Source organism: Neolamprologus multifasciatus, chromosome 17 (genome assembly GCF_963576455.1).
Source record: "Neolamprologus multifasciatus chromosome 17, fNeoMul1.2, whole genome shotgun sequence".
NCBI lineage: Eukaryota > Metazoa > Chordata > Actinopteri > Cichliformes > Cichlidae > Neolamprologus > Neolamprologus multifasciatus.
Window position 1 is genome coordinate 11,737,571 of NC_140455.1, and position 15,512 is coordinate 11,753,082.

Sequence of the window (15,512 nt, forward strand, 5' to 3'; positions counted from 1 at the left end):
GCAACAGTCTGGTGTAAGCTAATGAATTATGAACAGTGTATTGGTACACTGGTGATTGATTTTAAATCAATACACAGCACTAACCCACAGACCTCAGTTTAAGAGCACACTTCTTCCACCTGTAGGTTGCAACAACCACATCCTCGGTCTGTCCGCCCATGCTATATCAGTTACTGTTTCTGCTGTGTACAAGGATGCTAGAGTACCTTGAAGCTTGCTGCAAAAATACATCTCTAACTGGGTTATTCTGCTTTCCATCTGACTTTGCTAAAGTAGCTATTCAGGATTGACAGCTCAGAATAATCCTTCCTTGCATTAGACTAGGACTTGGTGAAGTCCCTTAGTCCTACTGTCTGAAACAAGCTGTTTACACTCGCTCCACCCACCTTTAAACCAACATTGTTCTGACAGCGGGTGCTGAGTGCCTGAAAGAGAATATTTAGGGCAATCTGAACCCTGAGCTTTTGGCTCACAGGGATTACTTATACATACACGTGATCTGAAACTTTGGCCATGTTTGATATGAGCATCCATCACTATAATAGTGACTGAAAATGAGGCAAAAGAATAATAGGCCTCTTTTCATTTTGTATTAACAGTAATTTCCAAATTCCCTTGGGTGGAAAAGATAATCAGTGGAATGACTCACAGGTCACTGACAAATTAAGGAGATCAACACATGCCTGTGGTCTTGGAGAGGAAAAAAGTGCAAAGCACATCCAGCATGAGACATCAGTCATCCAGTTTGAGTGGCTGTAGTGGGGGAAGAGAACAGTGACAGAAATGGCTTTGGGCTTGCGAGCTGGATCAACACACATACACAGAAGGCCTTAAGATTAAGATTAGAAAGTGCCATTTCATAGCTCAGCACGCTTTGCCTTGAGGATTCTTGCACTCACACTGCTGACCCAGAAGCATCCCAGAGAGTTAAATTCTGACTTCTCAAAGCTTCTAGAGAGGGAGGCGGAGGTCCTGATTAAACTGCCCGGCCACGCCGAACTTTACTGTTCTCATCTTAAGATGGAGATAAACAAACAAACTGCTGCCACAACTGATAAATCACACATTCAGACTGAGCATGCCCATACATAGGTGCGATCAATTACACACTAATAAGGCCAAAGGTAGCTGCCCACGGGCAGAGGAACTAGTGTGTGTATTTCTTTTAAATGTATCAAAACTGCTTTGGAACATGAAGTAACGATTTTCACCTCATGAAATGTTTCAAACGAGTGCGTTCCAGGCATTTGTGTCTGACCTTGGTTCTTTTGCCATTTACCAAGGTTTCCCAAGTGATCGTAACTTGTCTGAGATGCTGTAGCAGTTTGCTTCCACACAGCATCTAAATTAGTTTCTCCTCAGTTTATTTCCTTAAAGGCTTCTGGCTGCACTCTGCTGTTTCTACCATCCATCTCTGCAATGCTTAAATAACTACCTCAGCTATCGATCAAATAATTGACAGAAAAATAATCTAATATTGAATCATTTATAAGGTCTAACTTCTCAACTTTATGAGGTCAAAACTTAAGCAACACTGAAGAATAAAAAAATATCTCCATTACTTCTTTACTTGTTTTGGCTCGTGCTCTAAATCAGGCTCGACATAGAAACATATTACATATATTGGACATAATGTAGGTATAAATTACAAAGCAACCATTCATATACATCCACATCCGTATCTGCCAGTGAAGTATCTACAAGGACGGATGGCCGTTTGTTTTCAGCCCACACTCAGGGAGGGGTGCGTCATCTTCCAAAATGTGGTGCTATCCACATTTATCTAATGCTCGGACAATGACAAGTCTTTCCATACAAGTCCGTATCAGAAGCTCTGTAAACAGACCCCCTAACATTTGTTATGTGTATTCGTTTGCGAGTTCTTGCTAAAATAACATGACGGCGCCGTTTAAAATGATCTGACTTTATTACCGTACTGGATTAACTGGCTGCTCAGATTAGCTGGTTTTTGTTTTTTGCCATTCCAAACATCTGTGTTACCAACGGGGAAATTTCAGAGTGCCCTCTGTTGGACAAACGGTGCTACTTTAACACTCTTAACATGGTTGAAGGCCATTTCTCCCGTCTCTTGTTTACTTTTTAAATTTTCATTTGTCAGCCATTATGAATGCAGATCAGCAGATTGCTCATATTTCCTGATATATCAGCGAGACTTTAGTGAGAACAGTAGCTCTAACTTTATGTGTTGCTATTAGTGTATAAAAGATGAATGCCAACTGTCTTGTGAACTCCCGTTTTGTTGCCTTCAAACTTGGATTATAGCTCTTGTGTTTTGTCTTTTGTAGCCAGAGGTTACCGTATTTAGGAGAACGCGCTCCTAATTTATCAGCTCAAGCTCGCTAGTTTGGATAGTGGCTGCACATAATAGCACTGATGTAACCTACAAATACAGTCTACAACACAGGTACGTCTTTCATGGACGATTTTTAGTATTAGTCACATCAGGCACATTTGTTGCCAGGGAATTTTCAAGTGCTTGAAAAAGCCCCAATGTAGCCAACATAGTTAAGAAGTTTACTTCATGCCTATGAAGCTACTACTGACCTACTTGGAGGTGACCACTTTTTGTCACCCATCACTAGCTTTAAACTCTGTCTCAAAGGGAGTGGTTTTAGCCGTTAATGTTGGAGTTAAAGTTACACGTGACCATATTTGAGTAAAAGGGTAGAGCGCTAAGTTATTAGCTAATGCTTACGAGGTTAATTAGCAAGCTACAACCATCAACTGTATGGATGCAATGCACAGACGCACATATCGGCTAATTAGTCCTAACAGACTGATTAAAATTCAAGAATTTTATTCACCAAGACGGGAGACAAATGACTTTTTTTAAAGCCAGAATTAAATGGATTTTTACTTTTTGACAGATGTTTCCTCACTTTAAAACGTAACTATACAGACAATCATTTTTCTACTTATTTCAATTTCAGAATTTCAACATGTACACAACACACACACACAATCTCTTCCATCAGTGTGCTTATGTGAATCTCCTGAGCATTCATAATGACTGATAGTTTGCCAACAGAAGTGATTTGTGCTGTTTGTGGCCAAGAAAAACTATTAAGCCCTTGTGCGTTCTCTCCCACTGGTCCAGTCAAATCGGTCTCTCTGATGTATAAGCATAAACTTTTCTGAAGCTGCTTCTAAGCACTATTAATAAGGAAAGGCAGCTAACTCTAGTAATAAAGGTCAAACAGTAGAAAAGAAAAGGCTACATGGTTCTGCTCAGATAGTCCCAATTATGGATGAAGACACAGAGGAAGAGAGGAACAAGGAGATCATCTGGCTGACACGCCAGTCTAATGTGTAAAGATGTGCTTGCACGTCTTTAGCTGTGTGTTTTTTGTGTAATTTAGAGTTCTACAGTTAGTTTACTTTTCAAAACTAATAGTCGTCCCTGGCGTCTTTGCTTCAGTTTCACACCAATAAATGAAAATGACAGTGTTAGGGGTTTTTTCAGGGGGTGTGTTGAAAGTAAATGTTGCTGGATGACAAAGTAACCTACTTAGTCATGTTTAAGACAGCTGTAGTTCTTGTTGATGGTTCTAATGTCTCAAACAGGGAGTCCCTTCTGATTTTTAGAGCTGTCAGACACGAGCGCATAGTGCTGTTATACAATAACAAATCAGCCACCCACAACTTTGATAAACAAAGCCAGAAAAAAACATAAGGAATTTGAGTTTTGCCAAGACTCCAGTGTATATACGCATAAATTATAAAAATGATCTAAGGACTTGAAATGTGAGGAAAAAATACTGAAACAGGCTCAATTGCTGTATGTACGATAAACAGCTTTTTTTAACGGATAAAATGGGATAGACAGACATCGGCGTTATGTGTTCACCGTCTTTGAGACATTTGCCCTCGAGACAATGTGCTCTTTGTTATGCAGCAAAGGCAAATCAACTTTTGGGAACTTGTTTTATCAGTCAGACAAAGACGCGTGCCATTGTACTTGGCAATGGAATCATTTCATGAAGAATCGGTCAGCTGACCCCTTCAGAATCAATTGGGTTTTTTTGTAGGTACTATTCGTGTATTTAATGAGGTCATGTGAATTTTCACCTTTAGACTGCAGCAATTGTCCATGTTACAAAAAAGGGCCTCTAAGTGCAGGATGTTAGGTTGAATTTTTCCACTTTAGTAAATGAAATTAGTAGGAATTAATGAATAATTTGCATCATTTTTGCAGCATTTTCTGAGCTTTTATTTTGAAAGTACAGGAGCTAACCACGTTATGTTTTTATTGCTGAAAAACTGTAAACAAATTAATTTTCTTCCACTCAAAGTCCCACAAGCATCTTTTTAAGCAACTTTAAGCATCAACATCAGGCATATATCAGAACTTTGTAGAAAGACTACACCAGAGTAATGTCTATGACAGAGAGTAACAGACACAAGTAACAGAATAGAGTGTATTTTGGTTAAACGTCACCATATATCTTATGGCTATAGCGTGCCATATAGCTGTAAGACAAAAGTACATTTCAAAGAGAAGGTCATTGGTTTGATCCCAGGCTTCTCCGTTCTTCATTCTGAAGTGTTGCTGTGCAAAGTGCTGAGCCCCAAATTGCCCCGATAGACCCAGTGTGTGCTATGTGGGTGACACAAATACCATATAAACCCTGTTTAATCATTTAGTTTGAAAAGAATCAACTGCACTAAGCTTGTTTTGTTTTAATGTTATTGTCACAGTCCTTTGGGCTGATTTCGGCACATGCTGTTTGGAGACCCAACAGCAGAACAAGTGCTGAGAAGTTTGAAAGGTAATCGTGTTCTTATGGTTTTAATATTTCTGCCACAGTTTAATTAAGAAAATGTGAAAAATCTGTGCTGCCAACTTCGCCGGAATGTGAAATTAGGTGTCTTGTCTGTCAAAACTTCTTGACGGAGAGTCCTCCCGCACTCCCTCCCAACCATTAGCTTCCTATTTATACTTGAGGAAATAAGATAGTGATTTAATATCCTTAGACTCTATTAATCAATGCACTGATTAAAAGAGAAAATGAATCTGCATCTGTTTTGAGAAATGATTCAGTCATGTTTTGAAGCAAATTTGTGTCAGCGTCTTTAAAGTAATATCCTCTGTTTCCAGCTTTGGAAGCTGAAATTAATAGAGGTTTGGAACAGAGACAAATCTGAAGATGTGATCAAAATCAGCATGTTTATCTACACGAAAAATAATTGTGTCCATAATTTTCTTTCTATTTGTCCCACTGTTTGCATAGCTTAGCTGGATAGGCTCCCAGCTGTATTGCAGAGTGATGGATTGAAGCAGCAGCGTTTTAATTATTATTTTTTTGTCCCAGGTTATTATGGAAGAAATTACCATAAGGGGTGAAGAAGAGATTACTTTCAGTGTGACCCCGTGTGCTGCTGAAAATAACGGTGACTTTGAGGTTCAACCAGGGAACTGGAAAAATATTCTCACAGTTGAACTGTGCCGCAGAGGTCACAGTAAATGGATGTAAATTAGTGAGCTAGCCAACACTAATCACAGCTCACTTAGAGATGAGTGGAAGTGGAGATGTTTAATGAAGTCTTGAAATCGAGGGAGATACGGTAGCTATCTGTTTCAGGACAACTCGTATCTGCAGCTGCTGCTCAGCCGCTGCTTAATGGAATCTGACATCTGGCTTTTGGTCTTTTTAGCTTGTTTTCAGAGCTTTTTCAGTCATTTCTTGCTTTCTTTGTCCTCTTTCATGTCTTTCCTGCCACACACTGCTTTCAGTTTTTCATCTTCTTCCATTGCTCTTTCCTTTGCACATTTCCTTTCCTTCCATTCTGCCTCCATGTGTTTAGCACGTTCAGTTCTGCTGCCTCTCTTTCCCACACTGCTGCTTTTCTGGTTCTCCCTCACTCTGCCAAGCCCGCTCTTGCCGTCTTACCCACATTACAAGTATGAGTGCATTTCTAATGATTTCTTTATCATTGCACCAGTAGAAATGATAATGTTCCCTTTAGTGCTCTCCTGCAATGAGATAAAAACAGAGGCGAACCAGTGCTGGAAGGGTTTCAGACACTTGCACATCAAAGAGCCCTAGCGTGGGTGGGCAATGCCATACCGATAATCTGGTGTGAAGAGCACATCCTCGGCAACCAACCCTGTGAAGTCACAGCACACAACCAACACATCTAATCCTCTTACACCACCACTGGGAGAGTCTCTGCGTCTCAGTCTGAAAGGGAAATTGTATCATTCAAGCAGTTTTTCTGTAATTTCTGCATCTCTACAACACTGGCCAATCTTAAATTATCCCATTCCTCTGCAAGAGAGATTTGCCTTCTCACATGCGCCCCTTTCAGGTAATGCTACAACAATTCTGAGCTGCAGTGGATGTCTAGAAGCAGCTTTACATTAGACTCTGTCAGCGATGTAATCAGTAGCGGTGGGTGGATCGATCCAAATATCTAAGATATCGATACCAACTCTGGTATTGGTAATCCCATCGATACTACCGCGATAGGATCGATACTTTGTTTGCTAAAAGGTGTGTTTTGTTGTATTAGCTAATTATTGTGAAACGTAATCACAGCGATTTAATGGTCGTTAATGATGGTTCATCTCATAAATCATGGCACACCGCTTTCTCCTACATAAGCACTTATAAGTTAAAAGTATTAGTATTAATCAGAATTAATGTCAGCAGTAATGGCCCTGTATTTACTCGATAACATTTATTGGAGTATCGCACACCGCTAGTTATCAGAGAATAATAAAAAGCAACCCAGCCTATGTGGGAGACATCTAGAGGTGGAGTGAAGTAGTGCATGTGAAAATCGCTAGTGTGGTAAGTTAGTAAATCCAGCTTCGCGTAACTTGTGATTTGTGTTATTAGCAGGTTTGTGTTCCAAATTGTGATCTTGTCACATGTATTCCTGGTGCCTGAATCTAAGCAGTGGATGAAAGTGAAAGCAGTGTGAGAGTCAATTGGAGACTGCCTCAGCCAGCCTCACGACCACCTAATGAACTTTTTGTAGCAGCCGAGGAAATTCACTGCTCATTTCTTTGGTTTAGCAGGACGAATTGACGTTGTTTGAATGATGTTATAATGACCTAATAGTTGGAGCAGCCCACATACTGGTGATACGACTGGGATGGATAACAGGTGATGAAGGCTATTCTTTGGGCCAGTAACGATGAAACTTTAAAGCAACAGAAAAACTGTAAACACTATGTTAATGAATCATTGATGTGTGACTTGGGATTAGAATAAAGTAAAACGGAAAGCCCTGTGGAATTCCTGCATGTTAACGTTAGTTAGAGACAAATGCTCTCCGCATTGTAAAGAGGAAACGATGGAAGGATGGAAAATGGGTACTGAGGTTTCACGTTGTTGTGAAAGTGGGAATGGGGAAGATCAAAACCGTCCTTGGGTGCCGTTCTGCTGGGAGACGGTTTTGAACAATAAAAGTAATAAAAAGACAGAGAGATGCTGCTCCCTAATTAGAGATTTAATGAGACATTTTAGGTGCTTGAAGCGCCTTCACTTTCACGAAGATGAGATAAGAGAGCAGAATGGATTGGGTAGCAGCAGGTTTACTACCAAGGGACCACCACAGTGAAGCACAAGTGGTGCACCTTTTAATTGGCTCTTTGTCTGAGTTCTGCTTTTAGTAAAACTTTTTACGCCTCTTCAAGGAACAGCAGCGTCATTGTTTCCAAAATACCGCGTTTGTGGTCCACAAGTGAATTGTCACTCTGTCAGGATTTCTGCCTGGCTGATTGTGCCCATCCTTCCTTTGCTGAGCATTTACAAAGGAAATGCCAACCTGTTTGTTCATATATGTCACATTGCACCAGTTTGTGTGAGATTTGAGAACACTAACCTTTAAGCCAGTTTTCCATCCATTTAGCATTTTCTACAAACTGAATAGACTGTAACTACTTTGATAAATGTTCCATATATTATGCTAAAAAACTGATCGATCCATAAAAAAATTATTTCCTTTCCATTACTGGGAAGCATTGCACTTTCTGCCACTTCATTTATGCCTTTTCTTCTTTACTATGATTCATACACTGTCTGGTAATAGAGTAAGATTTCCTTCTCTTCTCTAATGGGCCTGGCTCTTCTGTAGGGTCCAGGACTGAGTTCAGATTCAGGGTGAACCCCTATTTCCAAGCAGGACAGGTAGCATTAAATTACTGCACTATAGCTTTCAGGCTTTAGTGGCTCTGAACAGAACGTAATCTGCCTAGATTATTTTCCGCATTCACAGCCACTGTTTGGGGTAATACGTTCCAGACTAATACATTTCTGTTATCTGTTCTATGTGGAAAGAGGAGAAAAGTGAACAAGCAGCCTATAACTTTTGAGGAGTGGAGATATAAACATTATCTGTCATTTTTAAATTTTACAAAAGGACAAAAACGTGGCAGTAAAGTACAAACACACCAAATAACAGTCTGTTGCCACTAAAACGCATCGCCAAAGTTTCCATGCTAACAAAAAGCTGGTAATATCAGGGCTCAGTATATGTTGACCCCAGCCGGGCTGGTCGTTTTCAACAGGCAACAGAAGGAGAGATGATTCAAGCCTCCATTTTTCCATGAAGTGCTCTTGGGGCTGGTTTTCACCAGCTTTGCTGTCAGGTTTGTGAAGCACTTGAACAGCAAAACAAAGGTCTTACGTGTGTGTCCTTGTTAAGGCAGGGATTTGTGCTGGGATGTGTGACAGTAGCCTAAAGCTTATATTGTTAACTGCTAATTATGTGTATCTGTGCATCTCAGACCATTTTATAGAATAACATGAAAGTAATGCAGCAAGTAGGTTGACAAATGTCTCTTTCTTCGAGAAGTAAGTGTGTAGCTTATGCTGCGGCCACAGTGGGGAAAACAGTGTCTGGAGACTGCAGCACAGGAAGAATTATTGCAACTGTGTGGAATTAACTTGCGATCTTGTTGCCTTTGAAATGGTTGCTTTAAAGATGGGGATCAGGTTTACGACTATTCGCAGTTAGTGACAGGGGTGCAAAGACAAGTTGATAAAACAGCAGAGACAGAGTCATCACTCATCTGTCTGCCACTGAATGGGGTCAAGTTGCCAATTACATGCAATCTGTTTGAGAGAATACCTAGCTCCTGAGCTACACCCAGACGTTAGTGGCTAGAGTGTGATGGAATTTCAACAGGACAGCAATTTAACTGGAAAACAACATAGTTGCTAGGCAATGTTCCCTCTAATTTTTCATGTGTCTGAGCGAACACACAAACTCACTGAGCAGTCCCTTGGACCGCTGTGAGCAACAGCAAACGTGTGCACTGTGGTCACGCAAGCATCAAATCCATCCAAGTTACATGGTTTATTAAAATAATCAAATTACAGCATTTATATTTATGTTAGACTACTTTTAATTAACTGCTTTATCCCACTTACAATGAAAATTAAAAAAAAAAATCTTGTTCATGACCTGTGTAGTATGTTAACACTATTGGAAGTAAAAATAACTTGAACTCCAATTTTGAAAACACAACTTTCTTTCTTTCTTTTTTTAAAAAAAAGCTCTGACTTGTATTATGAGTCTGTGGTCTGGGAGAGAGTCTGTAACTTTCTGTCTGCAAAATACAGTAAATAATGACCAATGTTGGGCAATTAATTATATAGTTACTTCTTCAAAAAAGTAACAAAGTTTTTTCCAGCTGTTTACCTAAAAATGCAGCCAATGCAGTTTTTTAAATAAACATTTCAAACTATTTACAGAACAATCAGCTGTTCTGCATCAAATTTGATGCTACACAAATTATTTGTGTGACTCCAAAAAATAATTTGTGTCCACTATGAGATAAAGGAGAACAACAGCCTGATACCTGCAGGCCTGACAGGAGACGTATCACTCCTGTAACACCTGTAACATTCAGCAGTCGCCTCATTGTTCTGACACACACAACAAAACTATTGACTACACTACACACTAACTACACAAGATTTGTGCTAAACGTTGCAAATCTCTCACATCTGAAAACACCGCCACAACTCCCCCCCCCTTCCTAAACAACTTAATGCCATGTTGCCATATTATTTTTTGATTGGTCCACATGGTACATTTTTCCACCAATAGGAAAGGCTGGGGGAGGTTTGTTTTTGCTCACAGGCTTTCAAGCGTTTTCCTTATAAAACGCCGTTTTTACCGTTTCTTCCCGCAGTAAATATAAACAACGATAGTATTCAGGAAGAAAACCAAACATTGAATATATTTTTTATCATAACTCTGGTTTTACGTGACCTATCAACACAATTTAAAAACTGGTATAAAGTCCACACTTTTTCCATCAATTGTTCCGTCTGTCCTGCTCACATCTCCAATGGTTGTACACGTTGTCATTAACATGGCTTCACCCCACATTAGCCACGCCGCTTTGCTAGCTAAAACACTGTTGCCGGCACATAAGGACGCTGTCATAGCCTGTCAACCACGTTGATTAGCTGCGTATATACGAATGTGAATCGCATCATTGGCTGGACTACGGGAGCAGCCAGTCACTTACTGACTAACACTGCAAAACAGAATTGTTAAAGTTTTAATTTCATTTCAGGTTAGATTGTTTTTTGTGCGCAACATAGACTTTCTGTGCGCGGAGACCGTGCCAGCAGTGCGCAATTCCGCACGCGCGCAGCTTAGAGGGAACATTGTTGCTAGGCAACCTTGCTCTTTGTATAAGAATATAACCAGAATACAAAGAATTGGCAACCAGTTGAGTTGAGTCCCCTATAGCAAAGAGATACATCGGAAAATGATTTGCACTCCGCACAGATCGACCAGATCGTGAGTCGGAGTCAGGCTTTGAGTGTTTGGAGACAGGTTGCCTTCCACCAGGCAATCTGTGCAATCACCTTGCAATAAAAAATGACATCCTGAGCATGTTGCACACTCAATTTAGGGTAGACCAGTAGACCAGGGTAGACCACAACTAGTCTGTTGCCAAAAGGCACAGTGCTAAATGAAGTCACTGTTCAACAACCGGTTTTTAGGGGTTAATGTTACTGCGCCATAAACACATTATTTTAAAAAATACTGTAATGACCCTAACAGTGTTCACTAGAATATTGCCCACCAATTCAGTCAAAAATGGCCAAAGAAAATCTGTGAAAGAAGGCCAACACATAGGGTAAAAGATATACACACTTAGAGTGACAACACTGACTGTAATTACACATCTGCGAACTGGAAAATGTGTTCCATTATTCATAAATACTACCTGTGCTGCTTAAGTGACAGTTCACTTTAAGTATAACAATGGAAAGCAAATCAAACTAACTACAGGTGGCCAGACAGAAAGGCGCACCGCTGAACAAAAGGCAATAATCTTCGAGGTCAAGCCGCAGTAACTTAGGGCTTGTTATCGTTCATCTTATCTATGTTCAATTTTATTTTTACATTTTATCTCTGGGAACAGTTTTGTTTTCAGAGAGTTTGCTGAATAAAGTTTAAGTTTAACCTTGTGTGGCCACTTCAGACATTTTTTGATCAGATATCCAGATGATAAAGCTTAGCTTTGACTTTTAAAAGAAATTGTTTTTGTTCCTAGATTATTTGAATTATCTTATTTGTTCACTACAGCTTGTATATTGAATTATTCACTGTCCTTTTAGCAGCCACTGCAGCTCGGTGAGACATTTAACAATGGACAGCTTCAGAACAAATGTGACTCTTGTGGCCAAGGCCTCAGTATAAACCACGGAGGTTTATACCTCCGTGGCTGATGTGCTATTAGAGTTGTCAGCAGGGCAGCACAAGTCAGAGTCAAGCTCCTCTCTTCCATAGCTCAAGATGGGTCCCATCTGCTGTAAATTAAACCACCGCAGTCATCATCAGGGTGTCTATCTTTACAAATGAGCTCTTCAGAGGCCGAACACAATCTGTAATCACCTCTGTTTGTTGAGGAGTACGGGGATAATGGAAGTAGATGACCGTCTTCCTTGACACTGTCTGGCCAGTGAATGTGGGAGAGGAGGAGGGATGGATCTCTCCGCCTCACTGCCTCCTCATTAGAATGACAAAGGAGTGATGAGTCAGTCTAATGCAGAAAAGTAGCAAGGAGGAGTAAATGAGAAAACAGAAAACGACACACAAAATGTAGAAACAGAGCCATAATAAGACAAGCCAATTTTCCATAAAATGAACATATCTCTGTGTAAAATTTAAAAAAAGCAGAACCTGCAGCTCCTCGAATGGGCGCTTAAACCAGGATTAGACAGGGAGTCACTCCTCATGGCCTCGCATGTCAAAACACTCAACTTTACAACAGAAATAACTATACAATTACATTAAATTAAAAACACTGCTTTAGTCCCTTTAACTTATAGTTAAAGGGACTAAAACAGTGGGAAGCATTGTAGGACATGTCCATAATACCTCTCCTAGTAGGCCTCCAGGACACATCATTATCAGGTGCCTGAACCACCTCAGTTGGCTCCTTTTGCTGTCGTCCCTCTTGAATGACTGAGCTTTTCACCCCGTCTCTAAGTGAGAGCCCAGCTACTCTTCAAAGAAACCTCTTTCTGCAGCCTCATTCTTTCAGTCACTACCCAAAGCTCATGACCATAAGTGATGGTTAACTTATGTGTTAGTTTGATTAGCAGCAACAGTAACCATTAACAAAGTATGACTGCCATCGATGACCAAAAAGCTATCACTTGGTCAGATGTTGGAGCATCTGCAAAAAGTTAGCTAAAAATGTTTAGCTGTCATGACAAGCAAGAATTAAAGTTAGACAAAATATTATAAAGGACCTCAGTACATGAGCTTGTTGTGTTCTCATTAAAATCTGCAACACGAGCACTGCAAATGCAATAGTGAATAGAGGATTCCTTTGTAGTGCATAGCTGCGTTTCATAGGTGCTAGAGTGGCCTTGGTAACTCTAATTACAGTTTGTTTTGTAGAGTTTTTTCCTTCCTTTCTTTGACACGTGGAGGCATTGACGTCAACAGCCAAGAGCCTTCGTGCTACCACGGTAACAAGTGCTGCGCTACCGCATCAAGCTCAAATTAGAAGCTAAGGGAGTGATTAGGAGTTTCAGTAACTTGCACCTCCACATGAGGCCCTGTCATTCACACTGCTCTGAAAATACACCGTGAGCCCTTCACCCCAGCTGGTTTCCTAGGATTGTAAGGGAAACGGCTTGTAATCACTTTGGTATTGATTAAGCTTCTTACATGTACGCTGACAAGAAGCTATTAAAAAGGCAAGAAACCACGTAACTGTCGCTGTTTAACATTAAAACGTTTTCCACATCCGTGCAGAATTTTTGGGTAAAAGGATGTTTCACCCTTTTTTTTGTTCGGCTCCTTTTTGCCTGTTAAACAGCCGATGTTTGAAGCACCGCTGGACCATGTTCAAACTCCAGAGTTAAGCTTAATCAAATTATTGAGAGCCACGTCGCCTCTGCTGTCAGAAAATCATTAATAAGTGGTCTCCTTTAACACACTGGGCCTCTGCTGAACCTTTCTTGTGATTTGAAACCTAGAGAATTTCTCCTTTGAAACTGTTGAAAGCAAATACGTGCTCAGGATAGGAGATGGCAGAACAGGGTGGGAGGTGGGACTAACATTTGATTTGGAGAGTACTTTGAAGTCAGAACGGAGAGTCATTGCTGCTATAAAAGCTATGAGAGTGTGTGAGTGTGTGTGTGTGGACATCTGTGCACCGACTGAACAGTTTCTTTCTCCCCTTCCTCTCCTTTTATATCCCCGATTCAAAGTGTAAAAGAAGTTGAGCCGTTCAGTCTTAAATTGAAATCGAGTGTGTGCTTTAATCTCGCGGGCCACAGCAGGCTGTTGCATTAAGGTTACATGAGGATCAGAGCTGCCAAACGAGCAACATTCGTCTTGTAATAAAAGATAAAGCCGCTGTAATTACAGCACAAAGAGGTTGCATCTATCACTAATGTTCTGTCTGGGTGTTTTTTTTTTTTTCTTTAAAATTTTTAGATAATTTAATAGAAGGCGATCAAGTATCAGAAAGTAGAGTCAAAGCTGGAATATTTCATCATGCTTAATTTTATTAAAAGTAATAAAATTGGTCTGAAACTAGTAAAAAAAAAAAAACTAAAAACACTGCCCATCACAGTTTCCCACATCTAAAGCCGACATGTTTCAAATTACTAACTGATTCCACAGGAAGGACGCAAGTAAGGTTTATTTATTTTGTGTTTTCCAGTATAAAATGACATACACCAGTTACAAGAGTATAAATGGATCAAAGTAAATAAAAGAAAGCCTGCACAGGTGGGTTTTAAGCTTCTTTTGAAAAGTGCCAGCAGTCTCCACACATCTCCAGTCCAACGGAAGCAAAGTCCACATCCTGGGAGCCGGAAACTCAAAAGCACCGTTTCCTTTTGTCTTTGATCTGGACCCAGGTGCCACCAACAAACATCAGTCAGCTGGCCTAGTAGTGGCGTATGGATGTAAATGTTAACAGCAATATAAAGAGGAATGTGACCAACGAAGAGCTCTGAAAGTGGTCACCAAAATCTTAAACTGAAAACAACTTTACAATCCCCAAAGATTTTTGCTGATTACTTCATTTGCTTCTGACTGAAAAACGCTCAGAGGATTTAGTTGGTTTGCTGTTTTGTTCTTCTTTCCCTGTGCAACTTTAATTAATGAAAACACTGAAAATATGGTGCGATCGATCAATCGCTGCCATCTCCTAAGCTCACATCCTCTGAGCCTCTCATCTCACAATCGGTGTAGTTACTAGAAGATGGCCCACACACGCGCTACATTCCCCACATAACTGGAGACAAATCCACTTTGTATTTAGGCTCAAAGTTCATATTGTATTTCATGAGAGTATATTTTAATTACAAGAATTTTATCCACGTTTCTCTCATCTGTGATAAAACCCAAGCTCTCAGTGGAAATAATAATCCATCGTTTTTGTTTTTGTTGTAGTTTTTTTATATAGTCTAAAATTCAACCCAGTTTATAAACAAAACGGTGCCAAAATACAGAGAAAAATATAAAAAAGATACAACTGAATACATAAAAGCAGAGAGCCCACTGATGAAAGCAACACAGTGTTGATCTGGCATTTTTAATACTGTCTTTAAAGTTATTATAGTGCATTGTGTACTTTTGTATGGTATTATATTCTGCCAGACCAAAGACGATTGTTTTGCAGATTTATACATTCATAAACGAGTCAGTTAAACGTATGGGATATTGTTGTTAATCACTCTTAAGCTGCTTTGGTGTTAATGAAATGAACAACATGTGCAGCAACAATGAGACAACCCTCGAACCAGGAATGGTTTTAAAGGTGGCGGCCACTGTTGTTTTTTTCCCTCCTCATCTTTTTTGACTAGTTTTGACTAATTCTATAGTTTTACATTTGGCTAGGGATAGTGTCACTACTGGGAGCATCACGCAATATCTGGACCCTACAGAGGTTGTGCAACTCCTCCAGGATGGCACATCAATATGTGCCATTGCTAGACGGTTTGCTGTGTCTCCTAACACTGTCTCAAGAGCACGGAGGAGAT

General features: G+C 40.1%; 1 protein-coding gene across 3 annotated transcripts in view; it reads left to right on the forward strand.

Moving 5' to 3' along the window:
- LOC146498994 (carboxyl-terminal PDZ ligand of neuronal nitric oxide synthase protein-like) overlaps positions 1-15,512 on the forward strand; it is a 240,285-nt gene that overhangs the window by 167,872 nt on the left and 56,901 nt on the right. The window lies entirely within an intron of this gene.